We start from the raw sequence: 26,375 nt of genomic DNA on the forward strand, positions 1-26,375 counted from the left end.
CTTGCCCCGGGTGAGCGCAGGGCATTAAGGCAGATTACATTCCCAGGATAAAAGCAACACATCCAACAGTGTAATCCCGCTGCCCCCTGCTCCTTCTCAACCATTCCCACCACCTCCACTTTCAAGCCGGCCGACCCGACTCGGATCCCCTGAAGGAGCACGGAGCTGGAAGGCCGGTGAATCTGATTAGATATCAGGTAGCACTTTTAGTGCAGCAGCAGATCTGGGATACAGACCATTAAATTTAACCACTGCCTGCTCGGAGGCAGAGAAGACAATGACTCAGGATGTCACACTAGCATGCTATTTAACTCTGTGGGAATGCCTGTGGTAGAGCACAAAATGGGAAGGCTCACCAAATCACACGAAACAGATGTTTGCCTCCTGTTTGCTGACTTGACAAGATTAAACAAACCTGTAATAAGACTTTCCCCAAACAAAGCGGCAGTATCTGCAGCAACACTGTCATTACCTGCCTGATAATACCGCCTCAGACAAAAAGCACACAGCTATGTGGTAATGAATTCACTCCTCCTGTGAAAAACTGCTTCATTTTTCTGACAATCTGTGGGGACTTTATTGGAGCACAATGAGATTCCATCAAATGATGAAATATCTCTGCATTTCTATTGTGAAATTTGGCTTTTGTCTAAATCAGACTGCATTTAGACTCTAATCGCATTATCTGAATTTAAGCCTCTGTGGGAGATAGGATTGCAAAATGGATTCTGCACTCACTTGTCGGAGGCCGATCTCTTACTGCTCCTGTTTCACTAAACTTTTTGTAAAGAAAAACACCTTATGTTTAAAGGTACACTGCAGGATTTTTCTACAAAACAATGTATCAACTCATACAGAAGTCAATTCCTCTCAATCATCATTTGTGAGCACTAGAAGTGTGTGGTGGTGTATTTTTCTGCAGAGGCTAAGTCCTCTGCCTGGATTTTATTGTTTTTGTCTTATTTTCTGTGTTTGGGATGTTTATGGCCATGTATCCCCACGGCACTCATGTCAAGTCAGAACTTTATAAAAACGTAGTGATCAGCTGTTCAAAAAAAGAAAGAATCTGGATCAAATTTTTCAAAGCATCATTTGATTGATCACCTTGATCCCGTTACAAACTTTTCAAGATTTCCAAATCCAAATTACTGTAAACTTGACAACTTGATTTTACATAACAAAATCTAGGGAACCGATTGCCTTGATAAAGGTTAGTAAATTACAACTATTAATGTTAAGTTATGTTTCCAAAACTTACATAATTACAAATAGAACACAACTTCATAGTATACCTTTGAATAAAGGTGAAACACAAAAAAAACGAGCACCAATCGAGGCACACTGAATACTCAGTATTAAACCTTTCCACTTCTGACTTTGCAATAGTACATTTTTCTCAGAGAGATAAGATCACATAACCAGAATCTGCAACTATCTTAAAGACAAACCGTTTACTGACAAAGTCAACAACACATTACAATGAACAAATGTTCCCGTTTTTAAAGCAAACAGACGATTACCTTGTTTAGAGATGTGCATCAGATTCCTGCATCAGTATTCCCTTAAATGACCAGCCGAGTGTCCCTGCATCAAGCATCTGTTCATGAGGAGACGTCAGTCTGTCTGCCCTGTGTGATTTAGCCCTTTCCTCCCTTTAACTGTCAGTGAACGGCTGACAGAAAATGCAAATAGGCTTTACCCCTTAGTGACACTTTCAACACATGATAGCCCCACCTGTCCAGAATATCACAGTGACACATCCTCTGATGAACGATTACAGGGTCGAGCCATTGAAACAAGCACACAAGATTTACTACAAGATAGTGCTCTTTTTTTGTCTTTATAAGATCTGGTGGCATGTCGCTTTGTTTTAGGCTTACTTGGACTATAATGCGACACGTTGTTCAGCCTCCAGCTTCTCCTGTCATCTATAAAAACAGATGTCGCTGTCCATCAAATATGAAAAAGGCCATAGATCCAGCTGACCCTCGGGTTAAACATAGATAGAGTCAGATGTAATCACTCATGAGTCTTTGCCAAACCACCCTGCAACCATTAATGACCTCACTTAATGATGTGTCACCACTCCATATGGTCGACCCATTTATCAGGGTGTGAGTAGCTTCTCTTACTGAAGGCCGAATGAGACTCGCACATGTTTTTATAAAAACGTAATTACATTAAAGGTTCGCTTTACCTGGCTTCTACGCGAGAGGGAGAAGTGGGTGAAACACATGCACATGTGCACGTGCGGGTTGTGTGTCTATGTGTGTGTGTGTGTGAGTGTGTGTCTCCCCTTGTGTGGCTGTCTCTTTACACCACACCCATCCATCACTCCTGCCTTTCACCACTTGGTCAGTTAATTACCTTTTCCTGTTCGCTCACGCACATAAAGAAAACAAGCCTCTTTCAGACTGTTTGGACAGACTTCATTCTCCTTCTCCCCTCTCTCCAACATCTCTCTCTCCTCTGCGGATCCGAGGCGGCCCTCAATGTTTCAGACCCCGAATCAGTCAGGCTTTCATCAGCTTTGGCCGGGGTCAGGCTGCTGGAAGGTCCAGCCTAGACTCACCAGCAAACCGCCAGAAACTCAATAAGAAACTGGTTTCACAGATGTAACAGTGCTGGCACAGAGACGACATCATAAACTATCCCTCCAAAGTTTTCTCATTAGTGAAAAAAATGAATGTTCAGCTGCATCACCAGATAAACTTTTTTTCACCTGGAATATTTTCCACATCCCTGCCCATTGCTGCTGTGGAGCACGTCAGAGCAGCAGGGCTGCTTGCTATGCTGTCCTCACCAGGGACGTAGTGGATTGTATTTATGTACGCTTCCACCAACGATTGTGCACCTCTAATTAGAATGGCTGATTTTTGGCTCAGAGACACTCTCAAGGTAGTTTCGCTCTTATGCCCAGCCTGGCTCGGCTGTGGAAATGAACCAGAATGAGTACATAATGAAAAATTCAACAGGCAAGCTGGAGAGGCAGGAGCCAGGTGTTGCTGTAAACTGCAGGTGAAAGCAAGGGCAGAAGGGGGGAGGAAAGGTGGGGTGAGGGGATGGAGGTTGAAATGAGAGAGGAGGGTTAAAAATCATCTGGCACATTCTCAGAGCGCATGGCTAATGAAAAGCAGAGATTAGTGTTTGGTCCTCTCATTTGAATCTGCTATTTTGTTTGGGTGGAGGGAAAAACGGATTCACTTAAGTTTTGTGATTTCTCTTTTCATGATTTTTTTTAAATTCCTGAATCGATAACTTAATGGAGAGGTGGCAGGAAGTTGCCACTTTTATTTTAGCAATCAACAATGACGTCATCTCCTTGTTCAAGAAATACAAAGCCAAATCCGGAAAGCACACAATAATGGAAGTCCGAGGACATAAACCTTCAGCTGCTCAAACAGCAACTTGAATTCAGCGAGCCCAGCACAAACTGGCAAATTATGGCAAATAAATCAGTATTTGGGAAGCACTGCAGGGACAGCTAAATAGTTTAACTTTACTTTTTTTAAAATTCATTTCATGAATGGTCAAGTTTCACTTTCACTGCTTTCTATTGCTCACTCTGTGCCCAAATTAAGGTGCAATGCTTTGCAAAAGGGTATATATATTCCATTAGAGCTCCTCATGAACAGCCCAACTCCAAAAATATAAAACCAATATGTTGCAGCAGATGTCTTGATCATGGTGGCCCACCACAAATAAATGAATGTGTGGAAAACCCTGAGGTGAAGTTAATTCAATATAGCACCTTTTATATAAAAAGTTTAAAATAGACCATAAAAACAGTTGTTATTTGATTTACCAGTCAGACAGACTGACTGACATGAGATGGCAGTCGGTCATGTCAGTTTTTGGAAATATGCCTCATGACATACAGTCCCTAGAAGTGTATGATTTAAGTTTTTCCCATAGTCTAGTGTTGAGTAAGTAAATACAAATTGCAATGAATCATAATAGCAAATTGCAACACTTAAAAATCACAATACATATAAATTCAGCAAAGCAGATACTCGATTGTATTTCACAGGGAGAGAAGAATATCCTCCTTCTCCGATTATTTTGCAAGAATATGCATGAGTAAAATCATGTGACCACTTGCATTTTAAGCATTTAAGGTCAGAATCAAAATTTCACCACTGTTCCATACATCTGCAAAGTCCTGATTAGTGTGTAGCGTGAAATTGAAACAGTATTCGGTATCCATCCACTGTAGCTCGTTGAGAGATCTATTTCTGTCCAAGAGCCCACTCTACAACACTCACTGCAGAATAGAGGATCCTGATACAATAGTTCCCTCCAACAGCCCAAACCACTACTTCACTTGAATTAAAACCCCTATTCGGGCTATACACAGGGATGGCGGCCACCTGCATCTTCTCTGTCTGAACTGTCGCACCAAGAGAGCTGCATTCACTGCGGTTTGTTCTACGGGATGGCTTTTTCATTTGGACTGGGAATCAGAATACTCCCTGTTCCCTGCAGTTTACAGTGAAAACAAACTGCCGCTAAAGCTTATGGCAACTAATCTCCACTGCAGGACTCCTTTTACCACATGCGTGCGCACAAATGGTTAATTATCAAAGGAAAATGCAAAGCGAGTTACTCATGCTCAAACAGAAGTAATTGCATATCTTCATCACCATCCTCCACGTCCCATAATGGAAAGAATCTCAGTCTACACATCAGCAACATGATAGGAATAAATCATTTTTAGATCAACATTTAAACACTTTGTCATGCCGAGCAGCACATGCACATATGGATCTAGAAGAAGCCTCATGTTATATGGTTATTGCAATATTTCAGCTGAGGCATCTTTTGCGAAAATGTATATTCCAAGTCATGAAAGAGAGCGGTATGAAAGTGATGACAAGGTGAAATGTTGAGTATCCGACGACAATTATTCTCTCCACTCTCTCTCCGAATGAACGGAACGGTAATTATTCTGGCAAGCTGCCATATGAATAAATATTCAAGTTTTCTGTTGCTGCTGGAGTTTCAGCCTCCCTCCCACTCTCTCTCACTACACATGGAGTGACTCTATAGATTCAGTCTGCGAGGGGAAGCCACATAATGAGGCCCTGCAAGTGGTTATTGTTGAGCGTGGCACTTTTTTATTTGGCAGATATCTCAATTTTCACTTATCGTCCCATGTGCCGGTGCGGATATGTGTGCAACAGGGCAACTGATTAGCAACACAAAGCTTCGGGGACTATAGAGCGAGCTAAAGGTTAGTACCCCATTTTGGCTACTTAACCGTGTTCATACAGCAAAGCACAAATCATCCTGAGCCAAGGTGAGCTGTGCTGAGCATCCCTATCCCATCCACTCCCACCGTGCAGAGCATTATCTCCGAGAGTGACATGCTTTGTGTCTCACAAAGCTGCTGCGTGTCGGGAGAACAATGGAGCGGCAGAGTTGCGAGCTGCAGAATCAGTCTGGTGCAACAGTCTAGTGTAGGTAAGGCAGCGAGAGGGGGGAATGCTAATTTATCATGAAAGATGTCATTACCATGCCAATGACTTCTCAGAGAACACAATTATCACTAATAATAGAAATTTAAACATCAGCCCAGGGCTTTCAGACAGGAAGGGCTGTATTAATGGAAAACTGTTGTCTGTTTATGAAAACTAGTTGTTTAAGGCTGGTAAGAGGACTGGTAGAAAGAACACACTGAGATAAGCACTAACCATTATCTGTTTTTTGTTTTTTTTTTCCTTGCTAATTGAGATGTCTAGACACATTCAATTGAACATCAGCGAGATAAGGAAGTAGGCTGAACGATCTCGGTGGAGAATAGCACACGCTAATCCACTCGCTGAGTCTGAAGGATTTCCATTCACCATCCTAGAAACCGCTTAGCTTATCAAAATGTTTTCACTCGCACATTTTGCTACTTTGTCTTTAAGGAACAATAGCATCCTGCATATGGCCTTATGGCCTGCGACAAAAAGCAACTTCTACTTAATATTCAAATGACTTGGTGAGGACTGGCGGAGCTGAGACAGATTTTTTTCCCCTAATAATATTTACTTTTTACTTTTAACATTTTTAGTTTTAGTTTTAGGTTGCAATAAAGAAAAATAGGCTCTTCTCTAGACTTTCCAAATGGATCAAATCAAGATAGTCATCTCACGGTGGTTGTAGTGCTCAAAAAAATGTATGCATACAGACATCTCTTTCCCAGTTTAAGTTGTTTTGGAAAAAGTCGTTTTGGGTCCAGTGGCATCATGTGGCAGGCACAGAGGATGTAATTCTATGGTTTGGCCACTACTGGTTTTGAAGAGATGTTTGTGACATCCGCCATCACCTACATTCATATAATTTGTCTTTTAAGGATTACAAAGACAGTGAAATGGCGTTGAAAACAACAAACTCTGAAGCTTTTCTTGCTGTTGTGACTTGACAAGTAAATTGTGCATGAACGGAACCGCAGACATTTATTGTGGAGAGTATGCCCGAACCCTTAGAGCATACAGCCATGCTAGCAGCTATGAGAGGCTATAGCTAGACGCTCACTTACAGTCACTTTTCAGCTAAATGCTAACATCGGTTTGCTGGCATGTTCACACTGACAATATTAGCATGCCAATGTTATTGTTTAGAATGTTTACCATCTTAGTTTAGCATGTTAGCATACTATCCTTTGCTACAAATTTAGCCCAAAAGACACCTGAGGCTAATGAGAATCTGATCATTTTTGCAGATATTTGGTCATAAACTAAAGTATTTGACACTTTGAAATTTTGACCTGCTGGGGTTGCTACAGGAAAAAGCATCACCAAAGTCATAATGATTTATCAAAAGGAAACTATGAATATCTGCACACATTTCCATCTAACAGCTTTTGAAATATTTAAATCTTGACCAAATTGATGGACTGACAGATCCACCAAGGGACAAACAGTAAGACCGACAGTGCCGTCCGTAGAGTCATGCTGCTAGCGTGGCTCAAAAAGACTAGTAGGAGTCCTGCTCATTCCAGCAGACACTGAAGAAAGTGCACCAATTTGTGAAGGCTTTGTAACTCATCCACCTGTTTGAACGAGTCTCTACATGATAAGAGGTCTGACAAATCACCGTCTGAGGAGACACAAGCTTACTGTAGGAGACTGCCAATCTAGCCTTTTCTCAGCACAACCAAACACGAAACAGGGAACGAGTTACAAAACCATCTCTATTCTCATGACAGGGACGCCAACATGGGCGGACAAGGACATTGCTGCTGTCATTTCACATCGCGAAATGAAGAGATAACCTTGGAGTTGTTGGCAGCTTTGTTGAGTTCTGTCTTGAATTGTGCTCTTCACATTCTTCAGGGGCTTTCTTTCTGCCGGCTCATATGAAATGTCACAACACAGCCAAGCTCAGCGAGAGTTGAGGAATTCATCTTGATGGAGAAACACGCAATCCTGAGAGACATGGAAGAAGGCTGCAGGTTCGTAGCTGAATTGCGTGTTCAGAGGCGCGCAAGACAAGGATGGAAGATGTCAAACAAAGTGAAAGTGGAGAGCTTGAGTCTGCCATGAGATTTATATTTTTGGCTCAAGGGTATGATGGCATTCATCTAAGTCTGTCTGCCTGCATAAGCCCTGAGTGATGCGCTTTCACTGCACTTAAGAGCATGAGAAACACACAGTTAAGAGCAGTTAAATAACAATACTCACTCAAGGATAGGAGAGCTGTAGGGTTTGCAGCAGATGGATGCAGACTAATGGATCTTTTATATATTTATGAGTGGAGAATGGAAAGTAGCCAGATATATCATTAAGTTGGGAGAATAAATTTTTATGCACGGCTCCAAACGCTTTATTTTGTTAATTTCACCAAGCTATTACATCATGTCAGACTGAATCACTTGCTACATCTGTGCCCTTTTTGGCTGCAAACACACACACACACACACACGCTCACACACAATCATATGTAAAGCAGGGTTAGGGATGCAGAAGCATGCCCGGTCCAAGCTCAGAGCTTGATTGCTGGACTAAGGGGTCAAAGGGTAACTAATTGCGCGACTCATGGAGGTCAGCGTTGGTGTGGCCTCCTGCCAGAACACTGGAACACCACCTGAAGGTCTGTCAAGAAAGACAAATGAACTTCGACCTCCCTGCTGATGACATCGACCCCAGTCAACAAGCACACGCCGGATCTTAATCTGGGTCACAGAGAAAGGAGCAGATCACTGCTGGTGCTCTAGCTGCTACGTGCTGAAGGAGCTATCTCCAATGTTTACCTGTCTGGTCTCATGTTCAGTTACTTATCAAACACACCAACAACAAAAAAACTCTTTCTCTCCATGAGGTCAGACTTGGCAACTGAAGCAGTGGTAGTGGTCTTCTTGGATAAATAAAAGTTGTTGTGGTGATTCATTCAACACAAACTGCTGGGAAAACAAAAAAAGCCTGCTTGGTGCAATCTGGTCAGTCTAACAAAAGCATTCTTGTGCAAGCAGCTCTTTCTTTTTTAGAGACCCCATAAAACGCTAAAGTTAGCTCTGCCTTCAAACTCTTGGAATTCCACACTAGAGCAACTCTCAGTTTTACACAGTGACTCCCGTAAGCAGAGCCGAGCAGGAGATGGTTATCATTTTTCAACAGTCAATAATTAGCTGACTTGCTAATCAGCTGTTTGTGCAGCGTGCCTGTCCTTGCCTTCTTATTTAGCCGTATCACAGCAGACGCCGGGGCTTTTACCTGCCATGCCATCAGCCTGAACCACACCGATAGGCGACTGCTGTCTGGAATGTACTTGCAGTTATGCCTCATAAAAGAGCATTTACCAGGTCTATTGCATGCGTGTGTGTGTGTGTCATCCTGCTGTAAAGAAGTAACAAATATGTGTGATGGATGGATAAAATCACATGACAACTCCAGCCTGACGGAAAAGGTATTGTGATGGAGGTCTAGGGATCATCCAAAGAAAAGGAGGGTCTCGCTTTCATGATTAACAAAATGTCAAAAAGGATTTCCCTTCCTAAACAGAGACCACAATCATGCAAGGCTGCCAGCCAAAGGGACACGGCCAGATGGGACGTCTCCCCTGTCTTTCTCCGCCTGCTGCTGCTGCTGCTGCTGCTGCACTGTTTTTGGGAGACAAAAATGACCCAGACCTGTGTCAACAGCTGGGAAAAGCATCCCTCACTGTGCTTTGTGAAAGTGATAAAAATAACGCCATGAAGTATCCCGCTGTGGGTTACGCCCTGAACGGGTCTGTTTTTCCTGGCCGGGAGGGTCACTGTCAGGCGGAGCTGGACCTCCAGCCAACACACATCAAGGCAGCACTTTCCTAGCCTCCATTTTCGCCCCTGTCTTTTCCTGTTTTGACAGGAAACAGGAGATGATAACATAGTCACACAAACAAGCAGAGATTGCCTCCGACCTGCTGCCTGGCTGTCCTCGTGTGGCTGTGGACGTCTGTTTTCTTTAGAGGGCCTCGTGTCCAAATATACAAAAAATAACACTCATGGTCTTGTGCAAACATGGACACCAAGCCATTATGACGCACAGGCGCACACATTCTCATCACTCACACACCTGTCTTCATGCCAAGCTTGAACAACCTCTCCAGAACCTGGCACAGTTCGAGCACTTCCTCACAGGCTCCCAGCAGCGTGCCAGCACAGCGTCACACAAAGGAACGCAATAAAACAGACCACCAAAGTCACGGACACAAGGCTCAAAGAGGGGAGATGAAAGCAGTGGTGGTCGCCACGGGGAACCAAACATACACTGCGGAGGTGAGCCGGGGAGCAATGTCAATATCTAGCAGCAAGAGGAAGGGTGGGGTGGGGAGGGGAGGTGTGGACGGGTACATCTCTTGTCCGAGGCTCTTTTTTGGAATGTGAGCCTTTTATGTTGTCAGGAAGCACACTGCGGTGAGACACAACAAGTGGAGTGACGGGGCCATTAGAGAGGCTTTGTTGATGGCGAGAGAAGCTCAAAGGAACGGGACACTTTGATTGCCCTCTCTGATCCCCCACCAGCCTTTGTTTATGAGCTAATTAAGCATTGTTCAGCTGCCGCAGGAGCCTCCATCCCAACAGCGCCACCATGACTTTGAATGGCTACTGTAGGGCTTTTACAGCGCCCTCTATAACTTAACAACTCGAGCAGAAATCACTTCCAGCATGGGAACCAACCTCTGATGAAACCAACCACAGATCGGTGTGTTGTATATGTGTCCAAAGCGCATGAAACAGATGGAAACTCACAAGTCAGGTAAAGTCTGACAGGTCAAATCCAGTTCAAATGTGGTCTCCAGTGACCGCTTCTGTGGGAGTTCAAGTGTGCCCTGGTTTCACCCCTCCACTGGACGTGGCAGCCAAAACAGCCTCTCACTCACAAAGAGATGGAGACATAAATGCCCAGCGTGGGATGAGGGGAGGCCTAGGGGTCAGTGGATGGACAGAATAGGGAGGAGGAGACTAACATCTCATAAGATGGATGTGGTAATGACCGTGTGACAGCAGTGGATAAGTGCTCACACAGACAGAGGGGCAGTTTTATAAAAATTGAATACATTATATGCACAATGCTTTTACTTGTGTTTGGGGTCAGGAGCAGCACGGGAAAAGGAATAAAATGGTAACAGAGGAAATCAAAATTTGAGCATTTACAACTTAGAATTAATGTTTGCTAGCTGGATGAAAACAACAAGAAGAGACTGATTAAAGGAGCAGTCTGTAGGATTTAGCTGCAACTAGCATTGGGGATTATAGATTGTAACAATCTGAAATTTCTCCTATGTGCCAAGCGAGAACTCCAAGTTAGGATTTCTTCAGTGTTCATTGTTCAGTAAGGTTTTCCAAATTATCCAGGTAGGTCTCCTCCTCTCAAAAACAAATGGACCAGGTGATTTAAACCAATAAAAACACGGTACAAAGCAGTTTCATGTCACAAACCTGCATTTCTATGATGCTGTTTGGCTTGTGGGAGATGGCCCGCAAGCCTCGCACCTGCTAATTTGTGCTCACCTTTTCTCTCTTCTAACTTCAGATCCAGACATTCAGGAGGGCTTCACCGACACTCAAATTTTCTGCCGAGGTCTGCTCCTCTCCATAACATCAAATATTGTGATTTAAACCAGAAAAAACACTGAAAAAAACAGTCTGAAGTTTAAAAAAACTGTGTTTTTCGGACGCTGTTCGGCTCGTTGCCGAGAGGCTGCTAACTATGGTGGCTGACACCAAAACGCAAATAACTGTATTTAGAGCCAGTGTTTGGTTTGTCAATTCTGGGCTACTGTAAAAACATGGCAGACTCCGTGGGCAAAGACCCACTCTGTGTGTAGATATAAACAACTCATTCCACAGTATTAAAAAACAACAGCTCTCATTGTACGGTGTTTAGACACTAAAGAAAATATATTATATATTAAATTTCTGCCAGTATATCCCCCTAAATCCTACACACCGAACCATTGAAGATATTGATCATATAAATAATATCTAAACACCTCAATCCAAATTGTCTGCACTGTTTTGTATGACTAATGCCTCCTCTTTACACCAACGCATTGCTGCAACATCAAACTAAAGCTGACACAACCTGTAAAATTCCATGTGTAAATAACACATTTAAGTTTGACCACATAATAGTTTTACGGTGAGCTCCCTGCCTGGACTAGCAGAGAATGACCCTGGTTTTGTACGCTTTGGCTGCTGAGTTGCTGTTCTTGGAGGACAGAGAGGGGGAAGGTGAGCTGGACACAGCAAAGGGTCAGACGACTGAGCACAACAGTAGCGTCCACTCCTCCTCTGAACAGCAAAGCTATGCAGGAATCCACCAAGGCCAGAGACACAGGTGTGCTCCCCGAGAGCTTCCCTCCTCTTCACCAAGGGAGGGAAGCATTTCCTTGTTGCACAGACACGTTCAAAGGCATTCCAACAATGTTTTTGTTTGATGCATAAATTTAGAGCAGTAAACAACAGCTACTATCCATCGTGTTGATTTAAATGTTTCTGAGAGAAGCAGTTGAGCATGTAAAGCACGCCACATTAATGATGATAATTTCAGACAAAAATGCCAGCATGCAGGGAAAAAAACTAATTGAAATTTGCTCTTGATGTACGTGAAATGCCAAGGAAATCTAATCAAGTTTAGTAGACATTTCTATGAATAAACATACACACACACTTGTCCACACACTCTCGCAAGCTTGTTCTCACACCCAGCATGGGAAACGGGCAGCACTTAGCTGGGGGTCTGCACAGTGAGGCCCAACAAGCAAGTTCCCAGAACAGCAAGGATAGCCGGGCTTTTATGGTCGACGCTGAACTGATACTGAGCAGCAAACGCAGAGGATGGAGAGGCAGTTTGGGACTCGTAAACAGAGAGGTTTAAGTTTAAGTGCCCGACACACACGAAGGAGATAAAACAGCCCAGAGCTCTTCAGCGGAGAGAGTGACATCATAAAATAGAGCGGCAGTAACAAGAGGGGAAGCATAAAGGACGGATCTATTAATGGGAGTCGGATCATGGGAGAGAGGCAGAGTAAGGTTTACTCCACAAGTATCCGCTGGGAGTGATGATAAGCTCAAGACGGCATCCCTTCTCAAGACAATATATCTCTGCTGATCTGAATAGAAATCTAATTTTCTACATTCAGGTTTTTTCCTGTGACCTCCAAAGTAAATGTATTCACTGTCATAGTTCACATGGCTGCAAAAGCCAAGTTCATCACTGACTGAGAAACTGGATTTTCTTTACTTTGCTGCTGTTTCTTAAAGTTCAAGGCGCAGATTTTATAAGTGTTGTATGAGTGCCTCTTCTCTCTCATCTTTATCACTCCCACACTGCGAATCTGTCTGAATCACAGGATGAGACAGACGTATAAGGAAGGCTGTCAAGTATCTGTACTTGAGGCTATATTAACTAGAGTGCAGCAAAGAAGGGATGAAAATCCCTATGATATTTAAGTCAAGCAGTACAAAAGTGGCAAAATACACAATGTATTTCAGCCCTGGCCAGTGGCGCATCCATGGGGGGGCCAGGGGTGGGCGTGGCAAAAATTGTTTGAGGCCAATATTACTGTCTTTAAGAAGCTGCTGTGGTACCAGTGGTATCTTGTGAAAAGTTAAAACTGTATAATTGTATTTTTAAGTAAAAGGACAACAAGTCGATTTGAAGATCAATGAATCCCCTAGGACATGTTTATACAGATACAAGCAAAAGGTTTGTATTTTATCCAACAAATTAGTAACCAGCAAATGACTTTACGCCCTTAATGCAAAGTTTCCTAGTTAATGTAAAGTTACAGAGGTTAGGTTTAGGAAACAAAACATGTTGAGGTCGTACATTAAAATAACTTAAAGTTCACACAGTTCTGAATACCAGTCTCCTGGAGGAAAGTCCTGAGGAAAAGTCCTGTGTTTTGTGACCCTTCCACCACCCCAAACTGCCTCCTACCTGTCAACACATTGGTCATGTGATCACAGCCTTCCAAAATACGTAGATTATGCACAAAGCACTGGCTCATCATATGTGGGATATGTTTGAATTTTGCATTACTTTTCGTCAGAAAACGTTTGACAAATGCATGAGCACACCTGAAACTCAAACTATTGAACATACCAGTATTAGTCGATGCACATCTGATAATCAGTAAACTATGAGGAAACTAAAGTATACCAGTATGTGATTCCTTAACTCTCCATATTGACATAGTTTTCAAATAGCCTATGTACTTCAACAGCACAAGTGAATTGCATTTTTCTTTGATGTGTGAGGATTTAAGAAAAAATTCTAGGGGCACCAATGGCCCTCCCTACTTGGAGGCAGCTCAAATGTTTTCCCAATTGTGCAAAAATCTTCAACAAAGACTTCCCCTGTCAATCACAGACAAACAACACTGCCACTGTATCTTCCTGATTGACTTTTTTTCTCCAGTGAAAATCCATTATGAAAATCCATACAGCTGAGGTTGACCTTTTCGGTGTTCCGCCTGTTGAGGAACTCAGCGAAACAGTTTTCCATGGGATTAACAGCAACTTTGCTGCCATTTTGTAGGAAGCATTGCTATGCTATTTCCTTTCAAATGTCAGCAGTCAAATTATTAAGTCAAGTCAAATAAAGACAGAAAAATGAAGACTAAAAACATATTCTTCATACTTCTTTTCTTCTGCTCCACTCTGTCTAAAGAAGGGATAAATGTTTTGGTACAAATCTGAGGTTTTGGATATTTATTTGATTTTTACAATACAGACCTAAAAAGCTAATAACTAAGTGAACTGTGGTATAAGTGGTATGTTAGACCTCAATATGAGCACCAAACCAGGAGCAAGTCAAAAACAGCAGGGCTAATATCAGAGCTAAAAAGAGCTTGAACTCTCATGATATTCCCCCTAAAGCAAAGCCTGCCAACGACCAGAGAAACGGCAACGGCCAGTCACCTTCTCCATCACCTTCTCCATTAACCAGATCACCACCAGGCCTGCGCTCTGGAACGAGGATAAAACACTGACTGTAATAATGCAATCATAAATTGGTTGCAGTTAAGTTCAGAAAGATGGATGACTTCTGCGGCAAAGTGGAAAGGATGGAGGGACTCTGAATGTGCTTCATCTCTTTCTTTTTCCTCTGGTACTTACACGCACATTCACACATCATCAATACACACACTCATCCTGGCTCGCGGAGCTGGACGCTCAAGCATGAAATGAACATGAGCAGCGTGAACTTTGACTGGCATTTTCACACTGCGACCAGGATTTATGGAGCACTATATACGTATCAGAATGAGCTCCTGACAATAAAAAATGGCCTAACGCATAGCTGGGGAGGCCGGTAAGACAGGTTAACACAACCCATCTACCAATCACAACACAACCCATCACAATCCATCTGCTCTTACACAAACATAAATAGAATAACAGAGGGATGCATGCATACTGTCACCCAGACATATATATAGAAATATGACGTGAAAGCACACTGGTGCACTCACACAGCAGCTGCACAGTTTACTACTGTTGGTCACTGAGCGGCTCCTCTATGAATGCACTGGTTAGATAGCTCTCAGCAATTCAAAATAATTAATCAATGAATAGGGGAGGTAGGCCATTTTTGGCTTTTAACCTCTTATGCACAATGTTCAAACTTTTTAAATTCTTATTGACTTTTCTGTGCACACATATGTGAAAATATTCTATGGATATCTGTGAACTATGACTTAGTTTACTAGGGTGACTAGTAAGGCTTTGCAAGTGTACAGGTATTTAGCCAACAGAGCAGAGATATTCAACTTGCCTTGCCCGGGGGCCTTTTGCAAAATGGCCAGAGACCAAGGGCCAGTTAATAAATAACCACTAATAATATTTATCAGTATTCATAATAAATGTTTTCAGTCTTTCTATATTTGCTGTTCTCAGACGACTTTACAAGGGACAAAGTTTAAACATATGGAATCTGAATTGGTATGATTTCTTCTGAAAACATAGGAAAAAGACAATGAGGAACTGGGAGAGAAATGTCCAAAAACTGCAAAAAAACAAAAGGTGACAAGACAATGACTTGAAAATTAGCTGTGGGGAGATTATTAATTATTATCCAAAAAAGGAAAAATGTCCAGAAACCTAAATTTATTATTGTTTTAGAATTATATGTTTAAAGTAATGGTACAGAAAAAAGTTGGGTTTCTTTCTTAAGGTCAACTTCTTGTTTCTTTTTGTTTTTAACCTTTCCTTTTTTTTTTTTTTTGCTTATTTTCAGGTCATTTTCTATTTCTTGTTAACTTGTTCATTGCTTTCTTCCCATGTTTTTGAAAGAAATCAAGCAGATTTGCTCAGGTTCCAAAGGGTTAAACATACCTTCAAACTGCATGCAATACTCCTAGAATCAATTATTTATCTTTTAGTTTATTTTGTTCTGTGTTAGTGGGGAAAAAAACAATTTCTGCCCGACCAAAAAAACTCTTTAAGTGCTTTTTTTCCTGGCAGGTTGACGACGATTGTTTAGAGAGGGAACTGAGGATTTTAAAAATCTACTTTTGCAACATCGACACTCAATGTACCGCGCTCCGAGGGTAAATATTGCCAAAGAGGCCATCTTCATCGCTGGCAGGTGAGAAGTAGTAGAAAGCTCCATTAACATCTGCCAAAGAGGAAAACAAACAAGGCAATGTTGAGTCCAACTCAGGCAACATACTCCACTGATCCACTGTTTGCTGTGAGCAAGGGAGCCACGCCCAAACAGCCCGGAGTTTGCTGTCTGCATATCCATCTTGGCAAGGACACACAGCGCTGGCATTCTCTTTCAGCACATTGCTATAAGCCAGGCGATTTGTCTGCTACCACAAGGCCTGCTGTCAATTGAGCGCGTTTTATGGAGCCAGCAGGAGATTACCTCCAACTCAGTGCTCCTCGGTGTCTGTGTACCGTCTTGAAAATTTATCTCAACAACTATGTTTTCCCAATACTCTGAATCAGACTCAATAATGGACTGCAGGCTGCCTGGATCATGCACGTCTCACTTCACCATGACATATGGAGCCAGGCAGTAGGAGCCCCAAGATCGCATAAAACAAACATGCATAGGCGCATACTCAGAATAACACACACACAGGCAGCTCGCCCTAAATTAACAAGTCAAACTGATTAATTCCCTCTGGTTACACTTCTTGTTGCATTTGTGTTCTTTGCTCATTGACATTTCTGCCTTTGTTGCTCCGTTCTCATGCTCTGCAGACATGTGCTGTGCTGTAACACATCGCCCTGTCAGCCCAGACAGCACATCCATTGTTTCATTTCAGTCTGGCTCATTGTAACACATGATCCTTCACCAAACAGCAGCAAACCTATTCAGACAAGCACTATTATGCATGGCAATCATTCTTCAAATACACTAACAATGGGAAAACAGCTAAAGAATATAGGTGTTTTCACAATCGCAGCATTACCTGGTGCTTTAATTCAAAGAATTTTTATGAAAAGATCGCTAATAAAACAAAACCTGTCCTCAGTGCCTGAATGAGTCATGTCTGAATTAAAATACTTAGTGAATGTACACCTGTGAACAAATACTTTAAATATTATTGCACTAATTCAATATAAGAGCACATCCATGATGCCAGGGTTCTTTGTTCCTCCTCTACATTTTGGCCTCTCGTCTGCGGCGTTTTAGGTCAATAAAATTGCTATTTTTTAAAAAAACCTGCTAAGGTACTTATAAAACAAATAAAAACAACTACTTTCTTTCTATCTGTGTGGAAGTGCAAAATGCAGCGTAGATTTTATTTGTTACACTGCATAAGTGCACATTAATAGCGTATTTTTCACAAAATGTCTAGATTAAGTGACTTGAGGGTGTTTCGCTTCTATTATCAAGTGCAGGTAGCATAATAAAAAAACAAAAGCTGAGGAAAAAGTCATCATGAATGCCTTTTTCTGCATAAAGACCCATTGGATACTTCATTTTTAATTGTTTAAATTCACTTATAGAAAAACTATATCTATATTTGAACTCTGCTAACAAACATAGCTTTTGGGTCTGCTTTCCTGAGTTTGTTTCTGCCACTAGAATATCAATTTGATCTTCATCAACCACTGACAATGTCTATTTTTTTTTCTTTTTAATACCGGTCAAACCAGCAGATGGTTGGGCATTTTTGAAAGTGGGATTGCTGTCAATGAGGAGTGGAAGAAAACTTTTGCATATCCGAAGCATCACTTTTGTCTGTGAGTGAGCTCCTTCATCCTTATATTGAAGGGGAATCACTGACATCTCCAGTTAGTGTTTTAAACAGGTGAGCTGTATACTTTACTACCTCTGCATCAATGGGAGACTGTTGAAGACCGCCAAAGAAGCCATAAGCGCTTGGAGACATTTTTCTGTTCCAGTGTGCGTGAATTTTGTAAAACACAGATCATGTGGACAAAATTATTTTTTAAAAACGCAATGAGAAAATATATGTTTTAAAAATATCTGAAGCTTATGTGTGGACAGGTCCTTATGTTTGTGGGCATAACAGTGTTCTTGACTTTAGACACTGATATCTCCACAGAGGCTGTACGTTTTTTTTACCATCCATGTCCTTTTGTTCTTTTGCTATTTGAACATTAAGCTATCTTTCAATGTTAGTTCATATCAAGAACACAGGATGCTGAAAACATGTGAAACAGGGAACATAGGGATGACCTCCTCAACATTATAAAAATAATTATAATTTTTAAAATAATAATAATAATAATAATAATAATAATAATAATAAATATTAAACAAATAAATATTTTTTTAAGGAACTGGGAGATAAACAATACAGGAAATGCTGTCATGTTGCTTACTCCAAGAAATTAGATGCAGTGAGGTTCAGATGGAGCCCAGAAAGGTAAGAGTATTTATATACCAAATTATAGGCTGTCATCTTTTGTAGAAATTGGCAGAAGAGCCTCTCAGAGAATAAAAAATCACCTTTTCTAATCATAAATAGGACATTAAATCAGACAACCAGGATGTGGCAGAAAGAGGATTAGGGCTTTTCCAATTTAACCAAACACATCTACGGGCAATGAGTGAAGTAAAAGCAACAACGTCTGAGTATTTCTTAGAGAGACTGACCAGTGCAGGGGGTACCCCAAAGATGGCTCTCAAAGGGCTGGGTTCATGTGTGACATTAAGGACTTGACTTAATGTAAAGAAGGAAGACCAAAACTCGACAAACACGTCTCTTTTGACATGCAACAGGCCACTTTAGGTCAGCATTTACAAAGATTTAAGAAAAGCAAAGATGCTCTACCAAGCGTGATGCTCCATGGCCTGTGGTAGCTTATTGCTTTCACATCAGCTCATTATATGGTGATGGTGCAGCTGGTCTCTCAAGTCACACACTTTGATTGAACGTCATTATTGCATATCTGTTACAGATAATAGGCCGACTTTACATATTTGACTTTCGTGAACGAGACAGGCACTGGAACCTTTACAATAACTAAAGACGGCAAAGTAAATTCCCAGGTCTAAGCAGCTCTAAATAGCTCGTCTCACCTTGACAGGTAACTGGGGGAACATCTGGACGGCTCCCTGTAGAGATTACAGTAGCATGCAGCCGCACCAGGAAAGACCAGATGGCCAGAGGAGGACATATTCAGGTAAACTCTGCATCTGTGTGTGTGTATCTGAGCTCACGCATGGGTTCACCTGTGCGCACGTGCCTGTGTATGTAGATTATGTGTGTGTATGTTAGTGGGCATCTGCTGAGGAGCCCCAGTCAGCTCCTGTTTCATTTTGCCTGCTGTGGATCTGGTCCTCTGAGCAGCCAGCAGCGGACGTAAGGAATGGCAGTTATTCCGAGTGGAGAATTCCTCATCCTCCTCCGACAGATTCCCTCACTACGCTCCTGATGAAAGGCGATGAGCATCAGCCTTACTGCAGCTCAGTTTCCATCCAGACCCATCAGCCCTCGCATCTGCGCACCCTGAACCCATTTCCTGCACTCTGCCTTGTAGCAATTTGCCCTTGCAATTGCGATAAGTAGCAGACTGTTCCAGCAACAATTGGGGTCAATTCACTTTCAGCTCACCAAATTAAAGATGTAAAATGAAACTGCAGCAGATATAGTGAAGATGTGGCCTTCATTCCAGAGCTGCTTGAAGATTAGAAAAAAAGGTTTCTGGGCAGTAAAAGTCAGCTACTTTGAAAAGCAGGACCAGCTGTGAAAATCTGGAAGCAGGAAAGTGAATGAGAAACTCTTTACACTCCCATAACTACTTCTGACGGAGTTCTTCCACTGTCCACATTTAAAGCACTGTGTCTGCAGCTTTCAGGTGGAGAGAAAGGCTGGAAATATAAGGAGATGAAGAATTTTTCCTCCAGGACAATTAAATTCTGGCAGTACTTGAACCAAAATGTGGACTAAATGTGTCCTTTGTTCTACACCACGGTGTCAACTGTACTGTTGACACAAAAATGTGGAAGCAAAAATCAAGGGCCAGCGTTTGATTTGTCCATTCTGAGCTACTGTAGAAACAACAGTGCAGACTACGTGAAAGAGGACCTGTTGCGTATGTAGATATAAGGGAACAAAAACCAAATGAGGCTTACTTTCAGGTGATTTTAAACTTATTAAAACGTGGTTATGAATATTATATACATTTTCTATCAATAGAAGCCAAAATTCTTAAATGTTACACTTTAAAATCTCAATATACAGTCTGGCAAACCATTGATTTAATTCAAGAACTGCCTAATCAAAGAAGTTAATAAGAGTTTATGAGATTATGAATGTAGACAGACATTTGATGCTAGGTCTCAGTAGCTCACTGAGGTGCTAAAGACACATTTCAGGCCTAACAGTAGTAACAGTATAACAGAAGCGAACACAATGCATGCAAATGTGTCACATGAAGAGGTGTCTGACAGCTGACAGAGTGAATGAAGCTGTGGAGACTTGAGGTAAAGTGGCAGTGAACAGCTGCTGAGGCTCACAGATACAGTACAGCACGGTAGCACCATGACTGATGTCTGTGGTGTCTGCACCACTTGACACCAGATTATTGCTCTGCGGTTTAATACAGCCACATGCCATAAAGCAAAAGTCACACTGCATGCAGCGATGAAGCAAGGGGACAGCTCATCCCAGAGAGTCTCGTCTATTCTCCTGTCTCGTCTCTCAACTCCTCCTGGGCTCTCTGGAGTGCATGCACTGCTGAGCAGGCACGCAACACACACATCACAGACGGCCCCAGGGGCTCAGGTGCTTAGAGGTGAATAGAATAATATGGTCATGCTCTGTTTTAACTCGACGTTAGCTCAAGTTTCACAACCTGAGGGGTTTTTTTCACACAGTCTTTTTTTCCTTCATCCGTCTGCCAGTCACTCTCTCCTGTCATCTGCCCTCCTGCAGCGAACCTGGCAGCGTACACCTGTTCCAGCCCAGGTCGCCCCCATGAAACTCAAACCCACTATAAAGACTGGGAGAACTGACAGACAGGTCAGAGGTCAGTACCCCCACTGACTCGCCTGAGAAACAGAAGCCAGGTAGGCAGCCATTCACCAGCACCCACTTCTTCTTCTCTCTCCTGAGTCATGTCTTTCACTTGGTAAACACCTTCTATGTACAGTAACATTATCAACAAAGCAATTTTCCTGCTGGCTCGTTGGCCACGGCAACCGAACACTCTGCCCCATTTCTTCTCTGACAGCTATACAAATCTGTGAAATGAGTGGGCAAGCAGGCTCAGAATGCATTAGAAAAATGGCATGTAACACACACAAATGGACGTGTAGTGAAGTCAAATGAACTCACATCGTAATGATCCTGACTTTTTGGCAGGAAAACATTTCTTGCACAACGTAGATGATTAATTTCCTTTCTTCCGTCCTTCAGGAAACAAAGCCGGACTTGTTACATTAACATGGATTCACTTATAAATGCACATAAAGTGGATCATGGGTCAAATGAGGAACAAAGCAGAAACAAATCAAACATGAATCCAAATGAGTCATTTGCGAGTCCCATAATTTATGGATTCAACATGAAAAAACTGGCAAAAGGCCTCATGGTACAAATTAATTCCTGCAGCCATGCATAGTCACACTCGCACACACCATCCATAATAGGTTTGGACACATTGTGCATACATCAGCAGTGCACAGTATTCCTGAATAGCTGGCGGTTGGCTCATTCTCTGTCATCCCAAGATTTAACTTCATCTCACCATAGTGAATGCAGTATGCCTGTATCCAGAGGTTAAAGGTCACCAGAAAGGTAAATCCTAGCTGCAACTGACCTCAACCTCCAAGAGCTCAACTTAATCCAACTGTTCAAGCCCCCACAGCCCTGCAGGACGTTCTCTGTTAATCAGTCAGCGGACTAGTGGAGCTCACAAGGTCCAAGACTGCTTGTATATTCATAGGCCTAAGTATTTATGAGCTGGTGTTAGCACTGCTGACTTTATCACTGACCTGCAGTCCCTGCAACATACCAAACCACGGTGTGTCTGCTCCAGAGCTCTGGCTTAATATATTTCCATGTTCCAACCTTTTAACTTTATCAGTAAAAACAGAAATCTTACAGAATGCGAGGGCAACAAACACTCAGTATTCTCGGATGAACTCTCAAGAAAATAGTTTGACATTTTAGAAAATGTGCTTGTTTGCTTTCTTGCACAGAGTTAGATGTGAAGCTTGATACCACTCTCATGTCTGTACATGAATCTGAAATCAGCAGCTGGTTAGCTTAGCTTAGCACAAAGATAGGAAAACAGGGGGTAAACAAGCTAGCCTTGTTGCTGTGTTGCTGTGATATGAATACCAATACCATCGCAACATGACGTTTTTTACTCTTTTTTTTGTAAGGATTAAAAAAAACAACATTTTGTGCTAATTGCTGAGCTTTATAGATGCTAGCCTATTCTTTAAATCAGTAAATACATTATTTTGGGCGTCACAGCCCCAAAATGATTCATTTTACATTCAAAATTGAATCCATTCATTTCAATCACATTTGGAAAATCTAGAAGAGCCGCACAATTGAATCACTGTATTCTCATTCAAGTTAGCAGGGTGCTAAACAGGAAGTAGCAGGCTTGGCCGTCAGAAGAGGTGGCTATCACCTGGGTAATTTACTTGAGGTGGAGGTTGCACTTTTTTGGCTTCATGCACCACTGAGCAACTTTCATAGGAATGAACGGAGCCCGGCCTCTAACGGTATCCAGTTCTCTTTATACATTGATGAGTTGCTCGCTCCAGCTCCATATTAACTGTACAGGCATCGGTCTTTGAAATAAAGAGAATTAGCATATTTTCCAAAACAATTCTGTACAAAGTGTTTTTCAAATATTATTTGAACCTTAGCAACGATGCACCTCCTTGCATATGTCATCCACATAATACAGTCTGTTTGGCTCCCATTCTCCCTGAATGTCATCTCTGTCATGGATCACCAAATACAATTAAGGTCAGCCTTTTCCAAAAAAACAGATATCAAGTGACAGAGCTTCTGTCTAAACTATGACTGAGGGGCTCAAGCTGCTCCAGCCTGGCCACGGGCAGCGAATTATAGTCCTCACAGGTCAGAATGACTCCATGGCTGCTGGCTCTATACAAACCTAATCTCCTATTGTTGTCAGTGGCACTCTGCTAACTATTTCATACGATAGTTGATGGCACAGGCACAAAAACACTTTCCCCTAATTTCATCTAATCGGCACACACAAGCAAAATGTACAAGTACCCCTGTCAGGTCAGAGACTTACAAAAAGCTGTTAGCATTTATGAGTTGAGGTTGGATCTAATCCAGAGTCTCTGATTACAGTAAAAAGCTAATTGGCTTCTTTGAAGCTGAGGTTTATGTGATCGTCGTTTTTCATATCATACCTCACCTAGCCACTGTGTCCAGCCACAATAAACACAGTCTGCAATTATTGAATCCAGACTGTCTGCTATTCACCACTAAAGTAAATCCTCACTGTAGGTTTTAATTATGTAAATTAAGATGGTGAATTCCCTTGATTAGATTCAGTCTGGAGATTGTCAGTGTCTCCGCTGTTTCTGCCTGTCCTTTTAGCAAAGGGCATTTTTTTCACAGGTTTTTTTAATCATCTGCTGTCTGAATAACATAAAATGTGCCGAGGTAGCTGAAACTTTAGGGTGGTAGCTCAAGGACATAATTTCAGAAAAGTTAATTTGGGGTTGAGCCCTTCAACACAATCATAAAATATTTATAATTAGAGAATGATTGCAAATTAAGTGTATAGAGGGCAATATAGTTGCAAGTGGGGTTTAAATAGTTTCAAAAAGTTGTCACACACCATGTGCACTGTTGACATGAAGCAGGCACTCAGAGGCAGGAAGCATTGAGAAATATTTAATTGCTGCCAGTGGAATGTGGACGCATAAAGAAATTATTCGTCATGTTGAGTTTTCTCATGCTAGCCAAGTGGTGTTTGAGCAAAACTTTAACTGTGTAATCACCAGCGTACACCAATATACCTCTAGGCCAGTGGTTCCCTAGAGGGTGGGTCGCGGTCCAAAAACTGGGTTGCAGACCCATTCTGAATGGACCTCAAGTGCCTTGTGAACATGTCAAATTTGTAAAAAACATACTTTATATAGCGGTACAGACCTACATACTTTGTTAGGGGCCTCATTTATCACACCAACCTTTTTTTCCAGTACATCAACTATTTTACTGCCCTGTGCTTGGTGTTATTTGACCTATTAACCCTTTGAAATCTGGATTGATATCACTTCTTATGTGCTGCATTGAGATACCTTTCACAAGCATTTCAATCATTGAAAATCTGAGCAAATTGGTTTCTTTCAAAAACACAGAAAAAGGCAATGAGCAACTTGGCAAAAAAATGTGCAAATCGCAAGAATTTAGAGAGAGAATGATTAGAAATTTCTAAAAAAAAAAAAAAAAAAAAAAAACCTAGGGAAAATGCAAAGAAAACTAAAATTATATTATTATAATTATAGATCTAAAATTATGCTGTAATTTACTTTGCTTTTTCTGCTAATTTCAGCAAATTTCACATAACCTCTACTAATTTCTTGCTAATTTTTGGGGTTTCTTTGCAAGTTGCTCTTTGCTTTCTTTGTATGTCTTTAAAAGGAATCTGGCTCGTTTGTTAATGTTTCAAAGGTTTAACATCCTGTGCCTTTGCAGCATTTTTATCGTAACTGATTGTAAAGCAATAATATGCACTATTTTGGTTGCAGTTCTATTTATTGACCAAGTTTTTAGTAATTGCACTTTATTCTTGAAATATGTTTTACTTCATTGTGCTCTAAGCCCACATGTTTACATTTTGTGAAATAAAACTGAAAATGTCGTAATTTATCTTCTGTGTGGACCTTGAACTAATGACAAAGGAGAAATCTGGACCCCATGGAGGGAGCAGATGGAAACCACTGCTCTAGGCTACAGTACGGAGAGAAAAGGTCTTTGCTTTCTTTCATATTTGCACACTTGCAAGACAAAGTGTAAGCAGGTTCCTCTAGACCCAAACAGGAAAACACAAAAGCTGTCTGGGAGGCTCCAGTGTGTGTGAACACTGAACTTTCCCTTTTGTCGTTTTTATGCAGAAAAGCACATTCACTCTACTCAAACACTCTTCCTTGAATTTTTATCCAGTCGCTACGATACTGTATTCAAACAATAAGTCTGCAGGCAGGGTGAGGGGGAGAGGGATGTCTGGGGACCAGGCCGACTTCCTCTTCACAAAAAAACGGGACGGCCGGCGGATGGGGAGGGAGGGGAAGCGCGACCTCGGGTAAACAGTCTCCGCTCTCGTTTTTTCCCATGACAGCCGCAGACACAACACTGGCCGAACCCTAGCAGGTATCCCAGACACACCAAGAGGCCACCTGAGTTGCCCTGTTGACCTTCTTCCCTCCTCGGAGGAAGCAATTTGGAAGCGATCATCCATAACCGCGTCCATCCTATGAGGCCCAACAGGTGGGCAGCCTAAACTCACAAAGACAATGGGTTTATTATCCTTCCATACCATAACCCCGGTACAATAAAGGCACCCTGCCATCACTGTTTGCCACCCCAGAATTAAGGCCCAATTTAGCCATCAACACAAGCAAACTAGGGGGAAAGGGGCTGCTCCTGTTTCTTTCTACAGCACAGAGCACCTGGTGAAGGCCACAAAGTACTGCTGGAGGGTCAAACACTAAAAAGGGGAGGTCAGTTCCCATGGCAGATAATGGCAGCAAGGGGTAGGCTTAATGTGTTTACAGGGTGGACTTACCTGATACCTGAACATAGATCTGATACGCTCAGAACAAAGATGAGACCACACATGCAGATGTCTCTAACAGAGAGCCCAGGTGCTTCAAAAATGCCCCCTTGTCCCTTGTCTACCTGCTCCTGTATGAACACTGGGTGCTATGGGAGTTGGGGTGAATCTTGAAGAGTTGTAATCCAATCTGACTTTGGGACTCTCTAAAAAGGGACAACAAAAGGAGAACCGACCCGAGGGCAAACCCGGCCCAGTCTCAGGGCCTATATTTAAAAGCGGTGGGAATTGTGGGAGCAGCCATACAGGAACACTTTCAATGCACAGCGAAGGTCGACTGGGACTTAACTTCCTCCTCAGTCTACAACGTGAGCAGCATTTTCAACTCCGCCGACCCCCAACCCCCACCCCACCCCACACACACACCCAGCAGCAAAATAAAGAGATAAGCATTGTTTAGCCAAACAATGGGCCACTTTCAAAGTCTCTAAAGCTTCCATTTTCACATCCAAGGCCAGCATTTGAAGTCAAGCATGCAATAAACAACTTTACAAGTGGATGCTCAGAGCCTTCTTGGTACAATTATAAACCACATAGAGGGTCGGATTTCATTGTCCATAGATATCAGCGTTAAGAGCAGGTGCAGATGGACAAGAGAAGCCTAAAGAAACCAGAGGTGCTGCAAAAA

The 26,375-nt window shown here is 42.1% G+C and overlaps 1 protein-coding gene across 2 annotated transcripts in view; it reads right to left on the reverse strand.

The window, feature by feature from the left end:
* The window catches only part of kif26ab (kinesin family member 26Ab), an 88,853-nt gene that overhangs the window by 58,853 nt on the left and 3,625 nt on the right, over positions 1–26,375 (reverse strand). The window lies entirely within an intron of this gene.

The sequence above is a fragment of the Plectropomus leopardus genome, chromosome 14, assembly GCF_026936395.1.
Source record: "Plectropomus leopardus strain MGB_pleo_1.0 chromosome 14, ASM2693639v1, whole genome shotgun sequence".
NCBI classification, from domain to species: domain Eukaryota; kingdom Metazoa; phylum Chordata; class Actinopteri; order Perciformes; family Serranidae; genus Plectropomus; species Plectropomus leopardus.